The 18,782-nt window shown below is 45.4% G+C and overlaps 1 protein-coding gene across 7 annotated transcripts in view; it reads left to right on the top strand.

Annotated features, from left to right (window-relative positions):
* The window catches only part of PIAS2 (protein inhibitor of activated STAT 2), a 451,007-nt gene that overhangs the window by 423,439 nt on the left and 8,786 nt on the right, over positions 1–18,782 (top strand). The gene's annotated exons all lie outside the window — the stretch shown is intronic.

Below are 18,782 nucleotides of genomic sequence, written 5' to 3'. Positions count from 1 at the left end.
AGGTTCAGCACGTCCGGGAGTTCACAACACAAGGACAGACATCCTAAGCAGATCAGCCAGTGTTTCTCAGGAAAGGGAGACAGCTCAGGATCAACTCTTGCAAATATTTCGCTTATGGGGCACTCCATCTCTGGACCTGTTTGCAAATCACCACAACAAGAAATGCAAACATTTTGCAAGCAGATTCCCTCAAGCGGGAACTTGGGAAAATGCTCTTCATCTCCGCTGGACTGGAATGTTTGCAGACGCATTTCCCCAATTCCCTCTGATCCCAAGGGTATTACGGAAAATGAGGTTGGAACCGTGCCACTTGATTCTAATAGCCCCAGCATGGCCGAGACAGTTCTGGTTTTCGGAGCTCCTCCAGCTGTCAGTGGCTCCCAGAGTGCAGTTTCCTTTGATTCAAGATCTAATCTCAATGAACGAAGGACAAGTTCTTCATCCTCCGTTGACATCACTGAATTTGTCAGCCTGGAACGTCATGAGCACTAATTTCATTCTTTGAATATCCCTCAGGAATGCCGAGATATCCTCTCTCAATCTCGAGCAGTTTCAACGAATAAAACATACACAGCAAAGTGGAAGAGATTTTGCCAGTGGTGTTCCACTCAAGCTCTGCACCCTTTTCACTCTTCTCCAGAGTACCTATTACACTTAGCCAAGGCAGGACTCTCCCATGCATCTGTCAAAGTACATCTTTCGGCTATCTCAAGATATCGCAGAACACCAAATCGTCCATCTCTTTGGTCTCAGAGGGTGATAAAGGAAGATCTGAAAGGGCTCTTAAGAGTGTTCCCTCCACTTAAGCATCCGTCAATCCCATGGCAGCTCAACACGGTCCTGATGCAACTCATGAAGCACCCGTTCAAACCAGTTCACAAAGCTGAATTACAGTTCGTTTCTTGGAAGGTGGTTTTGCTAATCGCCATCACTTCAGCCAGGAGGCTCAGTGAGATCCAGTCTTTCTCGATCGCAGAACCGTTTCCTCAATTCAAACAAGATAAAGTCATAATCAGAACAAATCCTAAATTCATTCCCAAAGTCCCCTCGGCTTTTCACCTCAATGAACCCGTTGTGTTGCCTACATATTTTAAAAACCCATCTTCTGCAGCGGAAAAATCTCTGCATACACTGGACATCAAAAGATGCCTCAAATTCTATATCGACAAAACGAAATCTTTCCGAAAGACAAACCAATTGTTCGTGGCCTTTGCTGGGCCCAGAAAAGGCTTGGCTCTGTCAAGGTCTAGATGGCTAACCTCTGCCTTTCAACGAGGAAGATGGCAACTTCAGCGGCATTGTTCACTGGAGTATCATTCCCGGACATCTGCAGAGCGGCAACATGAACAAATGTGCACACGTTTACCAGGCATTACTGTCTGGACACAGCGTGGAAAGCAGATTCAGCGGTGGGACCAGCAGTTCTACGGCACCTGTTTCACTAAGGTATTTCTCAGACCATATCTAACATGCTATGTTATTTCTTGTTAAATTTTTCCTCTTATGTGTTCCATTGGATGGTCTTACTATGCATGGCTGGTATTTTCAGGTATCATGTTCCCAATGTGATATGCACTGAGACATACAAACGTTTCTTTATTATAAGTCATTATGGTATTCTGGTAATAGGAAGCAGAGCCCTAAGTGTTGATATCTTTCATAAATTCACATGCGGCCCGCCCGCCTCCCCGTTTTCTCAGGTTGACCACGTTTATCTCTAGATACATCCTTGGCTCACACTTGCGGCTGAAAATCTGAGGTATGGTGGCTCTGCTGGGAATGTGATCTCAGGGCTGATAGCTGATTGGCTGGCATTTGGACCACATAATAATGATGATAGGCTACCAAACTCTATACTTCCCTATGGTTTTCTATGCAGTTTTTCTTTTACTGCTATTGTTATTCATTTACCGTGAGACTCCCACCATGACGACGGGGAAGATACAAACATGTGAATCTATAAAAGATATCAATACTGGAGAACCATAGTGTACAGGTAAGTAACTAGTTTTTTATAGTGTCAAATGCATTTGACAGATCAATGTATTACACATATAATGGTTGTTTCTTCTTACGGGCATACTTCTCAGCTAATAGATTTAATATTACACAGCCGTCCTTTGTTGAATAGCCCTTACGGAATCCCATTTGGACCTTGGAGAGAATATTATCATCATTTACCCACTCTTCTAACAACCCCAGGAAATGTCGCACGTAAACCTTACTGGGAATATCCAGTAATGTAATCAACAGATAGCTTGATGGAAAGTTTTGCTTCCCCTTTTTATACACTGGGACACTGATACTACCTTTCCAAGTAGTCGGTATCTCCTCCCCCCTGATTATTGCACTAAATACTGGAACCAGAACTTGACCCCACAGGATTGGGTTAAGTTTAATTATATCAGAGGAAAGACCATCAGGGTCCTGGGCCCTAGAATGTTTTAAGCCTTTTATATGGATTCAGTACTTCCTACTGACGGAGCCAAATAGTTCTCCACTCTTCCCATGTCCCAGGCCTCAACCCAATCCAATCCACCCATAGTCGCCTCTTTAAATTCATACAGTTCAGATATATAGATGTCACCCGGTTTTCCTCCAAAACCAGCACAGCAACAATATTTTTAGCACCTCCCTACACACTATTTACTATCTTCCAGATCTCCATTATTCTACTCGATCACAATGAAACAATTGCTTTCTTCAATGTGCTCTCTCTTTTGTCGCAAGTTATTTTTCTAAGTTCTTTTCTTTAGCTTCTCGTACAATATTTAATCAAGAATCCTTATTATCCCCACCTCTCTTAAGGACCTCCCTTATGTACAGCCGTGGCCTGTACTTTGGCAGAACCAGATACAACATCTTTAAGCCTATTGATGCCATATTACCTATCAACGTTATTAAATTCTCATACTCTTGCACAATAAGCTGACATGACAGGGTTGTCTGATCTTTCAGTAGACCCTCCATCCTATTTTGATTGGTGCACCATTTTGCCAAAGATCTTTAACCATGCGTCCCTGCGCAATGTTAGAATTAGGGGCATGTGCTCACTATCTGCTAGGACACCTACCTCTAAATCCATAACTATACCAAAACATTCTGTGGAAAATAATTACATAATCTATCAATGTAGACACCTTACCATTGTTAAACATATGTAGAGCAGGCTGGTCCCCTGCACATCTGCCATTAACAATTGTCAAATTCAAACTATCAAGCAACGTACTCAATTGTCTCCCTCTCCCATCCCCCCAATGACGCCCCAAGAGCTGACCTGGAATCCTGGACCCAAGACATCTTCTTCCTCACTTTGGAACTCATCGTTCGCTGGATTATGGGGAATCTTGGCATTAAAGTTGCCTGACAACAGGATTGGTATCTTTGGGAACCTTAAACTCACCTTGTCCATAAGAACTGCCAGCTCCTTAAGCAGATTATCCATCCTTTTATTCGGTGGTGGAATTTGGGCTACCATTTAGCCCCTTTCTCTTCTCTTTTCCTTTGACAAACCAGAGATAGCGTTTGACAGAAAATTAGTAAATTTTTTAAATACAGCATGCCCCTCAATTTAGTATTTTACATTCAGCATTACTGCTAGACCTCCCACAGACCGGCTAAGCTTTCCCTTGACAGCTTTCATATTAAAAACCATATAGTCACTTTTTACCACTTGACATGCTTCTTTGGTCTCTTGCAGAGCAATTATCATTGCATTTCTTTCTTCTACAGCCCGCAGAGAGTCTGAATTCCTTCTCAGACCTGCAATATTCCATGACACCAAGTTAACCCCCATATCATCAGTGTATAGAGGTCTGCTAATCACTTTTTAAAAATCATTTATTACCCCCCACTATCCAGTCTCATTTGTTGCCATCCTGTTGAACTGATTTCTCATAATTTTTTCCGACTTCACAATGCAGATGTTATCAAATCCAACAACCTCTTGACTCCCCAATCCTCCCTACAGAGGAGCATGATTGCACTGATGAATTAAAACCCCCACACTCTCCCCCTGTGTTAATGACACCACTGGGGCGACGGGCCTATGGTTGAACGCGTCATATATGTCAAAATCCAACCTTCAAAGCTCATCCACTGAATTCATAACTTCATCTGCACCACCCTGGAATAGAGATAAACCCATGCACCTGGCCACTATGTGACTATTTCTCTGGCCTTTGGAAGAACAACCAGGAAAATATCTGCAGAGGAAATTTTAGATAGCCTTGGGATTGACCCAAATAGAGATAAAATGCATGATCTATTAAGAGCATAATCTGTATCTGCAAGAATGTCTACCAATTGTAGAACCCACTCTGCTTCCTCGTAGGAGCTTACTCCATCTGTGTTCTGCCCCCAGCACAGAGAACACAACTCTTACATATTGGTGTGATCCAACTCTGCCGTGAACATGCACCCATCTACTCTGACCTAACTGCGCCGGCTCATAACCTGGGCCTTCCCCCATAAATCGCATAAGGATTAGACACAAATAATGAAGGCCCTACCTCAAGTTTTTCTGATTCCTCACATGGATCGACTGGCACCCCTTCCACCCCATCATATTTAGAAAATGATGGAGTGAAAGCGGTCTCGACCAGGGCATCAACTATACCTTCTACTGCTACCATTTGCCCAGCCCCAGTCTCTTCATGCTGGGTCATCATAGGGAATGCCACCCTCCATACCCTTTTCTTTTTCACTCTTCGTATTTTTCTTCTCCTCTTACTTGAACCTAATTTAATACAGTGTTCCTCTCTTTTAGCTGCCTTTTACCCTTTTTTAAAAAAATTATTATAATTTTTAAAAAAACTTTTTTAACCTTTTTTAAAAATTGGAAAAACTTCCTTACTTTTCTCAATATTCTGCACAGAGCCCAAAACTTCCTCCTAGAAACCTCTTGTCCCAAACTGTCTTGTTCTTGAAGAAGAGATTCCTGCTGGGAAAGATCCGCCGACATTTTGCAGTTTTAAGGCTTTATTCCCAATTCAAACTCAGGACCCCCCACTAGTACCCCCATCTCCTTATAGCTTTTAACGGCCATTGAGCTCCCATCCCCTACTGATTTTAAGAGACGTTCTTTAAGTATCACTGATAGAATATCTAATATAGAGCCAACAGTATTCTTCTCCAGTTGAGACAAAATTGATGACAATACACGCTACAGATTCAGCAAAGTATTAGAAAAGCACACATAGTCGATGGTATATCACTCAGCTGGTTCAATATTAGATCAGGAGGTACTGCAATGTCTGATAAACCTGAAACTGTGAGGTTTGACGAACTGGAGAGCATTTTCATAGTTATTTTCATCTGCTTGGGCGTTTCAGACATTCGATCCATGCCTTTATTTATTTCTTTGCCATTTAGTTTAAAAAGGTGAAATGTCCGGTATAGTATAATACAATACGATAGAAGCCCAATAGGCCTGTGATACTGCTATCTCAGAACATGCTGAAAAACATTCCCTCATGGGTAAGTTGTCCCCCTTACAGGGGGATTCTTGGGCTGTCTGTATAGAATCCTGCCACACACACACGGCCTCTACAGGCAACGATCGATGATCCCTATCTGCTTGCAAGTGATTCTGCATCCTTGACTGCACCTGCAGAGGATTAGAGGTCGAAATTTCCTCAGGAAACGTCTGTAAAACCAACTCTGTTGGTGACGATCCCTGATCCTTGGCTACTTGCTTCTTAGTATTCATCCCTAACTGCTGCTGCTCAATACTGAAAATATGAGTCACTGTGGGTAATTTCTGAAAATATGCCAATATTATTCCACTTCCTTTATAAACTCCTAGATGCGTTGCTGTATTTCTTAATGGATTGACTTTTGTTTTTCACACAATATGGCTGAAATAATTCTACCCGATCTAAGTTTTTTTGTCATCGTACCACTATCAATAATAACTGGGATGAAAGAGAAAACAAAAAAAAGAGTACCAGTTCACTTCCAAAGGGAGAGTGAGGGAATTTGAGGAGTATGGTATGCAGGCCCTCCGTAGGTCTAATACTGTCTGTCTCCGCCCACATTCGGAAGGACCTGTGGCTCTAAGCCTTACCTGCTCTCCCACAACCCACCACTACTCTGACACCACTGATAGTCAGCAAGTCGCTCTTTCTCCTTAGGAGCAACCCGCCCAGCCGATTTTGAATGCTTCTCCACTGCCTCCAATCTGCCAGACACTGCCCAAACGAAGGGCCACAGGCACCGGCAGAACCCTCCTGCTCACTTCTCTCTCCTCTCCACAAGCCCTCATAGCTACAGGTCAACCAGGCGGAAGCAGGAATTGTGAGGGACGGATGCCATGAGAGTGCAGACTCCTTTCCTGTCCTCTCGGGCTAGTCGAAGCTAGCTGGCCTTACGGCTCCATTCAACGCAGCTGCCTCGCAGAGATGTGGCGGGGATCAAACACACTCTCCACTAGACTCCCTCGCTGCCGTCTTCAGTTGCGAGCACCGCTTCGCGTGACCGCAACAAAGCCTACTCGCGACTACAACAAAGCCACCTCTCCAGCAGCGATACGTCACTTCCCAACACGCTAGGTTAAAACAACAGGAGTAAACCCATAGACCTGGTTGAGATCTGGCTGAAGGAGTAAAAATGAACAACAGTGTCTCAACCGTATTATTGAAAGGACTGATAATTAAGCATGCACAAAACAATGCAAGAAAAGAAGGTAGGGAGACTCATAATTTATTTGAATGTGCCCAAGGCGTAATATATTTGGATGAATACAAGCAATATGCAGGACAAGATAAGAGAAGGGTAAGGAAAAATTGGGAACAGTTGTAACAGTACTGTAAGCAATTAATACATGAGTAACCCGAAAAACTTTGTGCACACATGTGCTCATGACACTCAAAGGTGGACGGAGCAGGTGACAAGTGAAAACAGCGACGGTGCAGAGTGAAATTATTTACAAGAATTTTTACAGATATAAGGCTTTTTTAGTGAACCATGGTAAGGGGCGCCGGGAATGCAATATCAAAGACACCCGAGTTTCAGATATTTGCAGCTGTGTGCTTGGTGTGTCTAGAGCGTGGGCCGATCAACCTGAATTCAACAGCATACATTGTTATTTGACCTTGACGTCTTCTGTACACAGTGTTCAGACTAAGGTCGCGGGGCACGTCTAGGGATGTGAACAACAGACCGTTCTCATGTGAAGAAAAAGCAAGCAGTTTTACTTGTAATAACAGCTACCTGTAGTGTCGTGTGCAAAAGCAGCAAAGTGGCAAGATGGCGTTTAACTTCTAAAACGCTTAATCTAACATAGCAATGTGTGCACATAAAACCCTGTCTCCACTACAACACTTCTAGATAGGAAGCCCCCTTTTAGGTCGACCCTAGGCAGCGCGCATGCGCTGTCTGCAAGACCTACTGTAAGCAGTATAGCGAATGCAATCCTGCCTGCTGCTTACTATTGATCAACTCCCGCATTGCTCTTCTCCCCTGGCTTCTTATTGGTTTGTGCTCCAGAAATATCACTGCTGTTTTATCGGAAGGAGCACCGACCAACTACAGTTTAATTACGTTGTAAGTATTCATCGATGGTGTTTAGGGACTACTTGTTTTACTACTGCTACTTTGTCACCACAGCGTCTAGCACAGCGGCTGCTTTCCTACTTTGTCACCACGGCGCCTAGCACAGTGCCCGCTTTCATGTTGTTTTTTTTTAACCATGGCGCCATTCATGAGACACCATGCACATAAGTTAAATGTTCTACTGATACTTTGTCACCACGGTGCCTAGCATGGCGCCGTGTTTCATGTTTTGTTTTTTTTTTATTACCTTGGCGCCAGCTTCATGGGGCACCGTGCACATAAGCTAAATGTGCTGCTGATACTTTGTCACCACGGCGCCCAGTTTCATTTTGTAAGTTACTTTATTATTATACATGGCGCCAGCTTTATGGAGCCTAGGCAGCACTCATGCTCTGTCTGCAAGATCTGCTTTAAGCAGTATAGCAAGTGCATTCCCGCCTGCTGCTTACCATTGGTTAACTTCCACATTACTCTTCTCTCCTGGCTTCTTATTGGTTGGTGCTCCAGAAATATCACTGCTGTTTTACCGGAAGGGGCACCGACCAACTACAGTTTAATTTCGCTGTAAGTATTCATCGATGGTGTTTAGGGACTACTTATTTTTCTACTGCTACTGATACTTTGTCACCACGGCGCCTAGCATGGCGCCCGGTTTCCTACTTTGTCACCACGGCACCCGGTTTCATGTTTTTTTTGTTTATTTATAACCATGGTGACAGCTTCTTGGCCACCATGCACATAAGTTAAATGTTCTACTGATACTTTGTCACCACGGCGCCCAGGTTCATTTTTTTTTTTATTATAACCATGGCATCAGCTTTATGGGCTGCTATGCACATAAGTTAAATGTGCTACTGATACTTTGTCACCACAGCGCCACACCATGTTTCATTTAAACAAATGTTTTATTATAACCATGGCACCAGCTTCATGGGCCGCCATGCATAGAAGTAAATGTGCTACTAATACTTCGTCACCCCCGCACCCGGTTTCATGTTTTGTTTTTTTAAATAACCATGGCGCCAGCTGCACGGGCTGCCATGCCCGTAAGTTAAATGTGCACGGGCGCCGCGCTTTATATTTTAGCATGGCGCCCGCTGTGAGCCACTACAGTTATACAGAACTGGACAGCCTTTTCTGAATCCTGCTGAGGCAGTAGCAGCCACTCGGGGCGAAAAGATTAACAGGGAGGCTAACTGGGATCCAGCTGCGGCTTAATGAGCTGTGTCCCCTAAGGCCATGCAGGCGCTGCAAACTTGCTCCACGGCACGGAAAGCAGCGGGTTGTCTCCTAATGGGATATTTCCGTGGTGCCTGGCGATAAGTCAATTGATTAGGAGTTGGCTGTAACAGTTACTGCCAAATACACTGTACTCTTGCTCTACTGTGTCTGCGCCAGGGAAGAACAATGTTTTTGCTTGTTCTAAAATCCTTTGTTTCTTCGGCTGGCATTGGTTTCAGGCTGGGAATGTTTTCGAATGGAGCATACCATAGCCCTGCCTCCATCCAGTGCCTCTTGATCTAGAAGAATAAGCTCTCCGTGAAAGTTCAGCTCCTTTAAATGTAACCAGTTGCTGAATGCTATCGGTTATCAATCTATTGGTCTGCTTCAGCCACATTCATAAAAGCGCAGGCGCATTATTCAGAGAATCGGGGATACTAAGTGGATCAAGGTATGAACATCAGCTAGGCCACGTTCAGGCAAGGCATAAAAAGGGTGAATCTATGGGTGGCAGAAATTTAGGCCAACAAAATTCAAGAGCTATTTAATTGTACTTCTTCCAAGTGCTTCCGGGTAATGCTATGTTCGAGGCATATGAGCTGCAGATCACACACTTGCATTAGATCGCCATCTGGTGTTCGGCTCGGATGCTTGCACGTTGTTGTTGTCTTGGAAGAAGTCTTTGTAGTCACGAGATAGGTGACTCCTCCCTTGGACGATAGTACGCATGGGCATCGACTCCATCCTTAGATTGTTTTTTTCCGCCATTGGGTTCGGATGCAACTTTTGCACTCGGGTTCGAAATCTCCATTTCAAAATTTTTCGACGCGCAAAACTTCCACAAACTCTTCGGATTGACTTCGAGCATCTTCATCTTCGACACGCCTTTCATCGGCTTGATTCCGGTCGTCGACGCGGGCCGCTGGGCCTATCCACGCCGTAAGGCCTACGGCTCATGGAAAGGACGCCATTCAAGAAATGCCCCTAGTGTGGACCAAAATAACCGCACAGTGACCATCATAGGGTCTGCAACCTGTGCCTCTCACCTGAACACGACGAGTTCAGCTGTCCAGCCTGCACATCCTTTCGATCGAAGAAGACTATTCGAGATCAAAGGGCTCGACGTCACATCATGGCGCAGAGATCAGCTCCGGAACCAGAGGACATCTTCGACGAAGGCCCAGATGTCCCGTAAGAAGATTCCGAAGCTCTCGAAATCGTGTTAGAGGCAGAAGACTCGGACGACCCCATCACTCCTGGTCAACGAGTGAGTACTACTTCCCCCAACCCCACCACCAAAACCGAAGGCACTGGTCAAGACTTCGCCTGATGGCCCCAGTCGCGACCGAAAACACACTTCAGAAGCCCCGCCTTCAGGTCCGGCTACGAAGAAAAAAGACAAGCCTTCCAGTAGCTCGGGACCGAGCAAACCTCACGTAATCGTCCCGCCGGCGCCTTCGGCACAGAAAGCCAAAGGAACACTCGGCTCGGAAATCGGTTCCGACGCCATCCACCTCCAAAGACAAATCGGCCCCGAAAATCTCGAGGTCCGTGGATAAGCCGGCTTTGAACGCTTCCAAGCCTAAAGATCCCGCTTCGGCTCCAAAACCAAGACCCTCGGACCCAAAAGACAAGCCTAAGGACTCTACTAAGGCCAAAGACCATAAAACTCCACACCAGCCACGCTCGGAACCGAAAAAATCTACACCGAAGTCTGTTCCCGAGGAAGAGGAACGTTTTCACCCGGATCCTGTCGATCCTAGGCAGAAAACGATTTATATTAATCCTGATACAGGACATGTCACAGCTGTGCCATGTCAGAAGAGGAAGTTAGACACAGCACTTGCCACTCCAGTGCCTGTGAAAAAGGACTCTGCCACATCACCTTCTCCTGTACTTCCTTCTAACCCACCTCATCTCCCTAAATATATTACACCACCTCTGCCTCTAACTTCTCCACCACATACCCCCCTCCAGATGATGATGATGATGATGACGACCAAGGGGTGGGTAGTGACCCAAATGACCCGTTCACAAATCCAGACGACCCACCACAAAATGATTGGGAGTACCCTGTCCCAACAGATCTACCAGACCTCCCAAGCCCCCAGCCATACCCCTCAAAACCATCTCCCCCAGACGGTAATACTGGTTTTGGACAACTGCTTAATAGGGCTGCCGTTTATCACGGCGTCACAATGCACTCAGACACAGCAGAGAGTCCCAAAAGACAGTGCAAATATTGCCAATGATCAAGGGAGTCATTAAGCATGCCCCTGAAGTGTTCAAAGATCCCATACGTGCCAGGATTCTTAACCCTAGAATTGATAAGAAATATAGACCTGCCCCGAAGACCCTGCTTACATTAAACGACAGCTGCCTTTGGATTCTCTAGTAGTTTCCAACGCTAGAAAGCGTGCCTACTCACAAACCTCTGGGGATGCGCCACCCCCTGATAAAAAATACAAATTACTAGACGCTTCTGGCAAAAGGGTAGCTGTGCAGGCAGCCAATCTCTGGCGCATAGCCAACACGCAGGCACTGCTGGCAAGATATGATAGGGCCCACTATGACCAACTGGAAACCCTATTACAACATTTGCCTGACCAATATAAAACCCAAGCAAATGATCTCATCCAAGAGGGCAAGCTAATTTCAAACGCGCCAATTAAATGCGCAATTGACGCGGCAGACACTGCCTCTAGATCCATCAATACCAGTGTACTCCTTAGATGACATGCCTGGCTGCGCATTTCAGGCTTTAAGCAGGAGGTCCAGACTACCATCCTCAACCAGCCGTTCAACCAAGAAAAACTTTTTGCGCCGGCTGTAGACACCGCACTTGAAAAGATGAAGAAAGACACTGAGACTGCTAAGTCCATGGGAGCGTTACAGTCTCCACAAACACGTGGCTCCTTTCGTCGCTCCTTCTATAGAGGAACCTCCAGAAACATGGGCGCAGACACCTCATCTTCGTTTAAAGCCACTACACAAACATCCCCCAATAGAGGATATTTTAGAGGCGGTTACAGAGGGAATAACAATTAAGGAAGAGGCTGAGGTAATAACAACACTCGCACCTCCCCCACTACAAAACAGTGACTTCCCTCCGCTTCCCCCAGACCATTCCATTCCGGTAGGGGGAAAATTATCACAATTCCTACCTGTCTGGAATTACATCACAACAGACAAGTGGGTAAGACAGATTATCCTGTATTGTTACTGCTTGGAACTTACAGCTACCCCGCCCCCCACACATACCACCCACGCAGCATCCAATGTCCACAGATCATCTCACGCTCCTAAAACAAGAGGTTATCTTACTGCTTCAAAAACACGCAATAGAGCCGGTTCCCTTACAACATCAAGGAGCAGGGGTTTACTCGCTGTACTTTCTAATACCCAAAAAGGATGGGACTCTTAAGACAGATACTCGACCTCAGACCCCCTCAACCTATATATACACTCGGATCATTTTCACATGATCACTCTCCAACAAGTGCTCCCGCTGCTACAACAAGGCGATTTCCTTGCCACACTAGATCTCAAGGACGCTTACTTCCACATTCCCATACATCCTGCTCACAGGACGTATCTAAGGTTTGTAGTGAACGGACAACACTATCAGTTCAAAGTCCTTCCATTCGAAGTCACCACCGCACCCAGAGTATTCACAAAATGTCTTGCGGTAGTAGCAGCACATCTGAAAAGACAGCAGGTCCATGTCTTCCCATATCTAGACGAATGGCTAATAAAAGCCAAGGCATTCAACTAATGTGTTCAACACACTCACCAAACCATCCAAACATAACACAACTTGGGGTTCACTGTCAGCTACACCAAGTCGCATCTCCACCCCTCTCATATACACCAATATCTGGGGGCCACAATAAACACATCCACAGCTCTAGCATATCCCAGTCCAGCCAGGATAGCCAGCATACAAACCCTCATCACAAAATTTCAAGCCCAACACTCTCCCAGCCAGAGTGTTCATGCAACTCATAGGCATGATGGCATCTTGCATTTTTATTGTACCTTATGCAAGACTTCAAATGCACCCCTTACAGGAATGTCTAGCACATCAGTGGAATCAGGCTCAAGGATAACTTACAGATCTGGTGTTGGTAGACAGCCGTAAACATCGCTCTCTGCAGTGGTGGAACACAAAAAACTTGTCCAAAGGGCGGCTGTTCCTCGTACCTGTTTCACAGATAATGCTTACGGCAGACGCATCACTCACAGGATGGGGAGCCCATCTCCTCGGACATACAACCCAAGGCAAGTGGACCACTCAACAAAAAGTGCTCCACATCAATCACCTGGAACAACTAGCAATATTTCTAGCTTTAAAATCGTTCCAAGTACATGTACAAAACAAAGCTGTTCTGATCCGGACGGACATGACAGCCATGTACTACATACAAAAACAAGGAGGCACACATTCCTCAGCTGTCCCAGCTCGCACAGCACATTTGGAGATGGGCCATCCCACAAAATATATATCTACTTGCCGAACACCTTCCAGGAGTTCACAATCAGATTGTAGATCTGTTAAGTCGACAAACACAACAGATTCACGAATGGGAACTACATCCCCAAGTTCTTCTAACATTTTTCCTGATGTGGGGCCAACCAGACATAGATCTGTTCACCACACACAAACGCAAAATGCCCAACCTTCACCGCCAGGTTTCCACACCCATTGTCCAAAGGCAATGCGATATGGATGAACTGGTCAGGCAGATTTGCGTACACTTTTCCGCCACTCCCACTGATTCCACTAGTGGTACGCAAGCTCCGACAACAGTCTCCAACTAATCTTAGTAGCGCCCACATGGGCACGCCAACCGTGGTTCACAACACTGTTGGAACGCTCACTAGTTCCGCACCAAAACCTACGCCTGTTGCCATCCCTGCTAACGCAGAACCATGGAGAGATCAGACATCCAGATCCAGGACAGCTGAATCTGGCGATCTGGCTCCTGAAGTCCTAGAGTTCGGTTACCTTAACCTACCACCGGACTGTATGAACATCATTAAAGAAGACAAAGCCCTACTACTAGAGCTTGCTATGCTGCAAAATGGAAAAGATTTGCCATTTACTGCACCAACAACCATATTGATCCACTGGATGCCTCCATCCAGAATATCATTTTCTACCTGCTGCACTTGCAAAGATGTAATCTAGCATACTCATCCATACGTTTACATCTAGCAGCACTTGCTGCTTATCTGCAAACAGACAACACTTGTCACTTTTTAGAGTCCCTGCAATTAAAGCCTTCATGGAAAGGCCTGAAAAGAATCATTCCTCCTAGGTTACCACCCTCTCCAGTGTGGAATCTAAATATTATTCTTACCAGGCTCATGGGACCCCCATTTGAACCTTTACATAAATGCGAACTGCAGTTCCTCACATGGAAAGTAGCTTTCCTTATTGCAATCACCTCTCTTAGAAGAGTAAGTGAGATCCAGGCGTTAACCATACAAGAACCAATCTTACAATTACATCGTAACAAGGTGGTTCTCAGAACAAACCCAAAATTCCCTACTAAAGTCATCTCCATTTCATCTTAACCAATCAGTAGAGTTACCAGTGTTTTTTCCAAACCCGGACTCCGTAGCGGAGAGAGCTCTACACACCCTAGATGTAAAAAGAGCCCTGCTTTATTACATTGACAGAACCAAATCCTTTAGCAAAACAAAACAACTGTTCGTAGCTTTCTCCCCACCGCATAAGGGTAATCCCATCTCCAAGGCTGGGATTGCAAGGTGGATCGTCAAATGTATCCAAATATGCTACCAGAAAGCGAAACGCACATTGACAATTCACCCTAGGGCGCATTCCACAAGCAAACTAGGGGCTTCTATGGCATTCTTAGGGAACATTCCCCTAGAAGATATTTGTAAGGCAGCAACATGGTCTACAACACACACCTTCCCTAAACACTATTGTGTTGATGTGCAAGCCAAGCATCAAGCTTCTGTGGGCCAAGCTGTTCTTAAAACTCTCTTTCAAACTACTGCAACCGATACAGGTGACCACCGCTAGAGGAGATACTGCTGTACAGTCTATGCAAGTGTGTGATCTGCAGCTCATATGCCTCGAACGGAAAATGCTACTTACCAGTATGCATCTGTTCTTGGCATATAGAGCTGCAGATCCTCACACGCCCACCCACCTCCCCGGGACCTCTATCTGTTCCAGTTCACTCTTACTTAGATATACAGACATGGGCATCTTTTTCTTTCTACTAACTCCATCATTGCCCATCATGGCGAAAAACAATCTAAGGATGGAGTCGATGCCCATGCGCACTATCGTCCAAGGGAGGAGTCACCTATCTCGTTGACTACAAAGACTTCTTCCAAGACAACAACAACGTGCAAGCATCCAAGCCCAACACCAGATGACGATCTAATGCAAGTGTGAGTATCTGCAGCTCTACAAGCCAAGAACAGATGCATGGTAAGTAGCATTTTCCTTTTTAGGCAACACATAGGGTTTAACCTGAAAAACAAACTTTTGTTTTATTATCAACCTTTTTAGGAAGGCGTTAGATCTTGGCGAGAAAACATCTCTTAAGGACCTCTTTGCAAAGTTTCAAATTCCTCCTACCTTTGTAAAAACAAACTATTTAGGTACACACAGCGAACTTCTTCTAAAATAAATGTAATTGTTAGTTCAGTTAATTAGTATTTGCTGATTTACCACAGTCTTGTAAGATATTTTAGCAGTGGTCATCTGAGTTTATGTAACTCATGCGGAAATAGTGTGCATTCCTTTGAGATATTACACATATAAATCCCACTTTTATGATATTGGTTTTTGACATGTACCTACTTCTCCATAATTTATGGTATTTATCTACATCTGTTTTTTGATCAATTTTAAGTTACCTTCAATTTATTTTCTCAATCAACTGATAAATGTGCACTCCACTTTAATGATTGTAGGTTGTCAGTGCACTATGTAATCGTATACAATAAAACTGTACTCTCATCTGAAAGCATTAACAATTTTACGGTGCTCATCTGCAGCTTTATTAGGAATTATCATTATTTTTTATACTCCCTTTCTTCCCAGTGAGGAAAACTGATGGCCTGATTTTCATGATTAAGAGCTTTTGAGGTCTGGCATTTCCCAAGACCTTTTGAGTTTAAAAACATATATATTTCAACATCCTTATTCGAAGGAGCTTTCAGCCAGCATCTTTCATCCATTGATCTGTTGGTGGGTGATTCACATTTTCCTACCACCTGCTACCGCTTACAGCATGAGGCAGGCACTCGGCCCACTTTAGCCACTGGATAACTTCACTTTGAGTAACTGCATTTTACTCTTTCACAAAGAGAACATCCCCACACAATCTTGTTCCTTTCTGTGTCTGTTTTTTGTTTTCATTCATTTCCAGGGAATCCTCATCAATAGTAATAAGCATATGAATATTCCCACCCATGCGTGGGGACCCCGGAAACAATATATACATATATGTGAGAAACATATATGAAGCTCTATATATATACATATATATAACTATATTATCCCAAATGCAGCCGTCCATATAGAAAAAAGAGGAGCTGAGCAATGCTACAAGAATTTCCTTTGCACACACATATACATTCAACATGAAGCAGTGAAGAAAAACAAAGAGCATTTGAACTGCTTTAATGTGCAGCAGAAAAAACCTACTCCTGCAAAGAGGAATGACAGCATTGCCAGCTCACAGGCTGCATTGCATAAAACACTCATTGTGAAAAGCTAACCTCATAGAAACACATAGGAATAAACTGGCTTTGCCTTTAGGGCAGCCATGACCCCTAGCTTCCCATCATGCCTCAAGGGTGATAGGTCAGTTGTTCTTTCTGGCTCCTTCTGTCAGGACCCTGGTTACTTCAGCTCTTGCTTTTTGTGATTTTTGTCAGAAAATATCTACTATTTTTTAGCCAAAACCTACTTCATTCGACATCTTTTGGCTTTTAAATTAGTTTTCTACTTTTTTGAGAGAGAATTAGGCATATTTTTCCACTCGGAAATGCCATCTCTCTTTGACTCTTGCCCTTCCTGTGGCAAAAAGAAGGCTAGATCAGACTAACTTTCTGTCCGTATCCTTTGCCTTCCTGAGGATCATGATCCTAAGACTTGCAAACATTGTCAGTCCCTGGCCAGGCGTACTCTGAAAGACAGAGAGAGGATTCGTCTTTATGGACTGGCTGAGAAGGGTAAAGCTCCTTCTAGAGGCATGTCTCTGGTGAAGAAGGGAAGGGAGAGGGCAAGATCGTCATCCAGAAGTAAAGTTCCAGTTTGCTCTCCCTCAGCGTCGGGATCGGCGCTGAAAATACCTTCAACAGCAGCGAAAAAGTAAACAAGAAGACCATCGGCGGGCTCGCCGTCGAGAGAACACCGGTCGTCGACGAAGACTACAGGTACGTCACACCCTCCGCTGTCGTCAACCCAGCGACGATCGGCGTCGAGGAGTAGATCTCCGTTGGTGCGGGCTCGCACAACGTCGAAAGTTGAATCTCCTCCATCGCTACGGCGTTCGTCGTCGAGACATGCTCTGCCGTCACTACTAGAATGGCGATCGGCGTCGAAGCGAGCGTCTCCGTTGCCGTCAACCAGGCGGCGGTCAATGTCGAGACATGCCTCATCGTCGCCAGTAGAATGACGATCGAAGTCGAAACAAGTGTCTCCGTCAACTAGGCGGCGGTCGACATCGAGACAGGCATCGGCGCCGCCAGGTGCGAGGCATTCGACGCCGAAGCAGACTCCTCCGTTGTCGCTGACCAGACGGCGTTCAACATCGAGGACCAGATCTTTGTCGACGCAAAGAAGGATTTGTCGTCGGGACCCAAAGTCAAGTATTCCAGATGGCGGTCGACATCAAGACGGCGGTCTCCGTCAACGAAGGACACGACGTCGAGAAGGAGTTCTCCGTCGATTCACACTTTAATTTCTCCCAGACGCTCTGCGTCGAGGACGAGGTCTATGAGGTCGATTGCTTCAATGTCATGACATTCAACGTCGAAGCGGGGAGGGAGGTGGACGTCGAGGAGAAGATCACTCTCGAAAGACTCACTGGTGCAGGTTACATATAGTCGTTCGACGTCAAGGCACTCCCCTTCGACGTCGCATCACTCCTCCAGGCACCACTCAACCTCCAGAGGCCGCAGGCAGTCATCGCCTTCAGCGGCGAGCTCTCCACAAGTGATTTCGACAAGAAGCTCTTCTTCTCTGTCTCCAGAGGCACCACAGTCACCAAGACCAACGTCTCCAAGAGGACAGAGGTCTCCTTCAGTACCTCTGTCACCAAGATGGCTCCTTCCTATCAGCCATTGGCAGAAAGATGCTTCTGGGCAAACTCGACGGTCTTTGGACTATTCCAGTCCACTGCACAGATCCCCCGTTGGAACGATTAGTACAGGAGGTGGACAGATCACCTGTTGCTCGGTCCAGTGATAGTCAGGACAAATCTCCGGAGCATAGGCCATCTCATGCTCATCGGAAGAGAGCAAGAACACCGTCTTGGTCTTCTTCTTCATCTCACTCTTCTAGAGTGTCTATGTCTAGACCTTTGCTCCCACTGGTTCCTGGTCTTATCGAGCCAGTGATGGACGTTATTCTCACTCCATCTTCGATTAAAGCTGCCCCAGCAAGGATTCAGAAAAAATATAAGCCAGCGGCATCGGATCCTTTATTTTTAAAGTCAGATCTCCCACCGGACTCAGTGATCATTGCGGCAGCAAAGAAAACCCATGCAGTCGCCTCTTCCTCCTCTGGCCCCCCAGACAGAGAGTCGGGCCCAGGACTCTTGGGGGAGAAAGGTGTGGATCCGCAGCATCTTCCTTGAAGGTATCAAGCGCTGCTGCCCTGTTAGGACGCTACGATAGGTCCATATGGGATTCTTTGGAGCGTTTTAAGGAAAAGCTGCCAAAAGAGGACAGGCAAGATTTTGTGGAGATTCTCCAAGAAGGGGCACTGGTTTCTAATCAAGTGATTAGTA

Source organism: Triturus cristatus, chromosome 2_1 (assembly GCF_964204655.1).
Source record: "Triturus cristatus chromosome 2_1, aTriCri1.1, whole genome shotgun sequence".
Classification (NCBI taxonomy): Eukaryota; Metazoa; Chordata; class Amphibia; order Caudata; family Salamandridae; genus Triturus; species Triturus cristatus.
The sequence above is the reverse complement of the archived record's forward strand: the minus strand, read 5'-3'. Positions and strand labels throughout refer to the sequence as shown.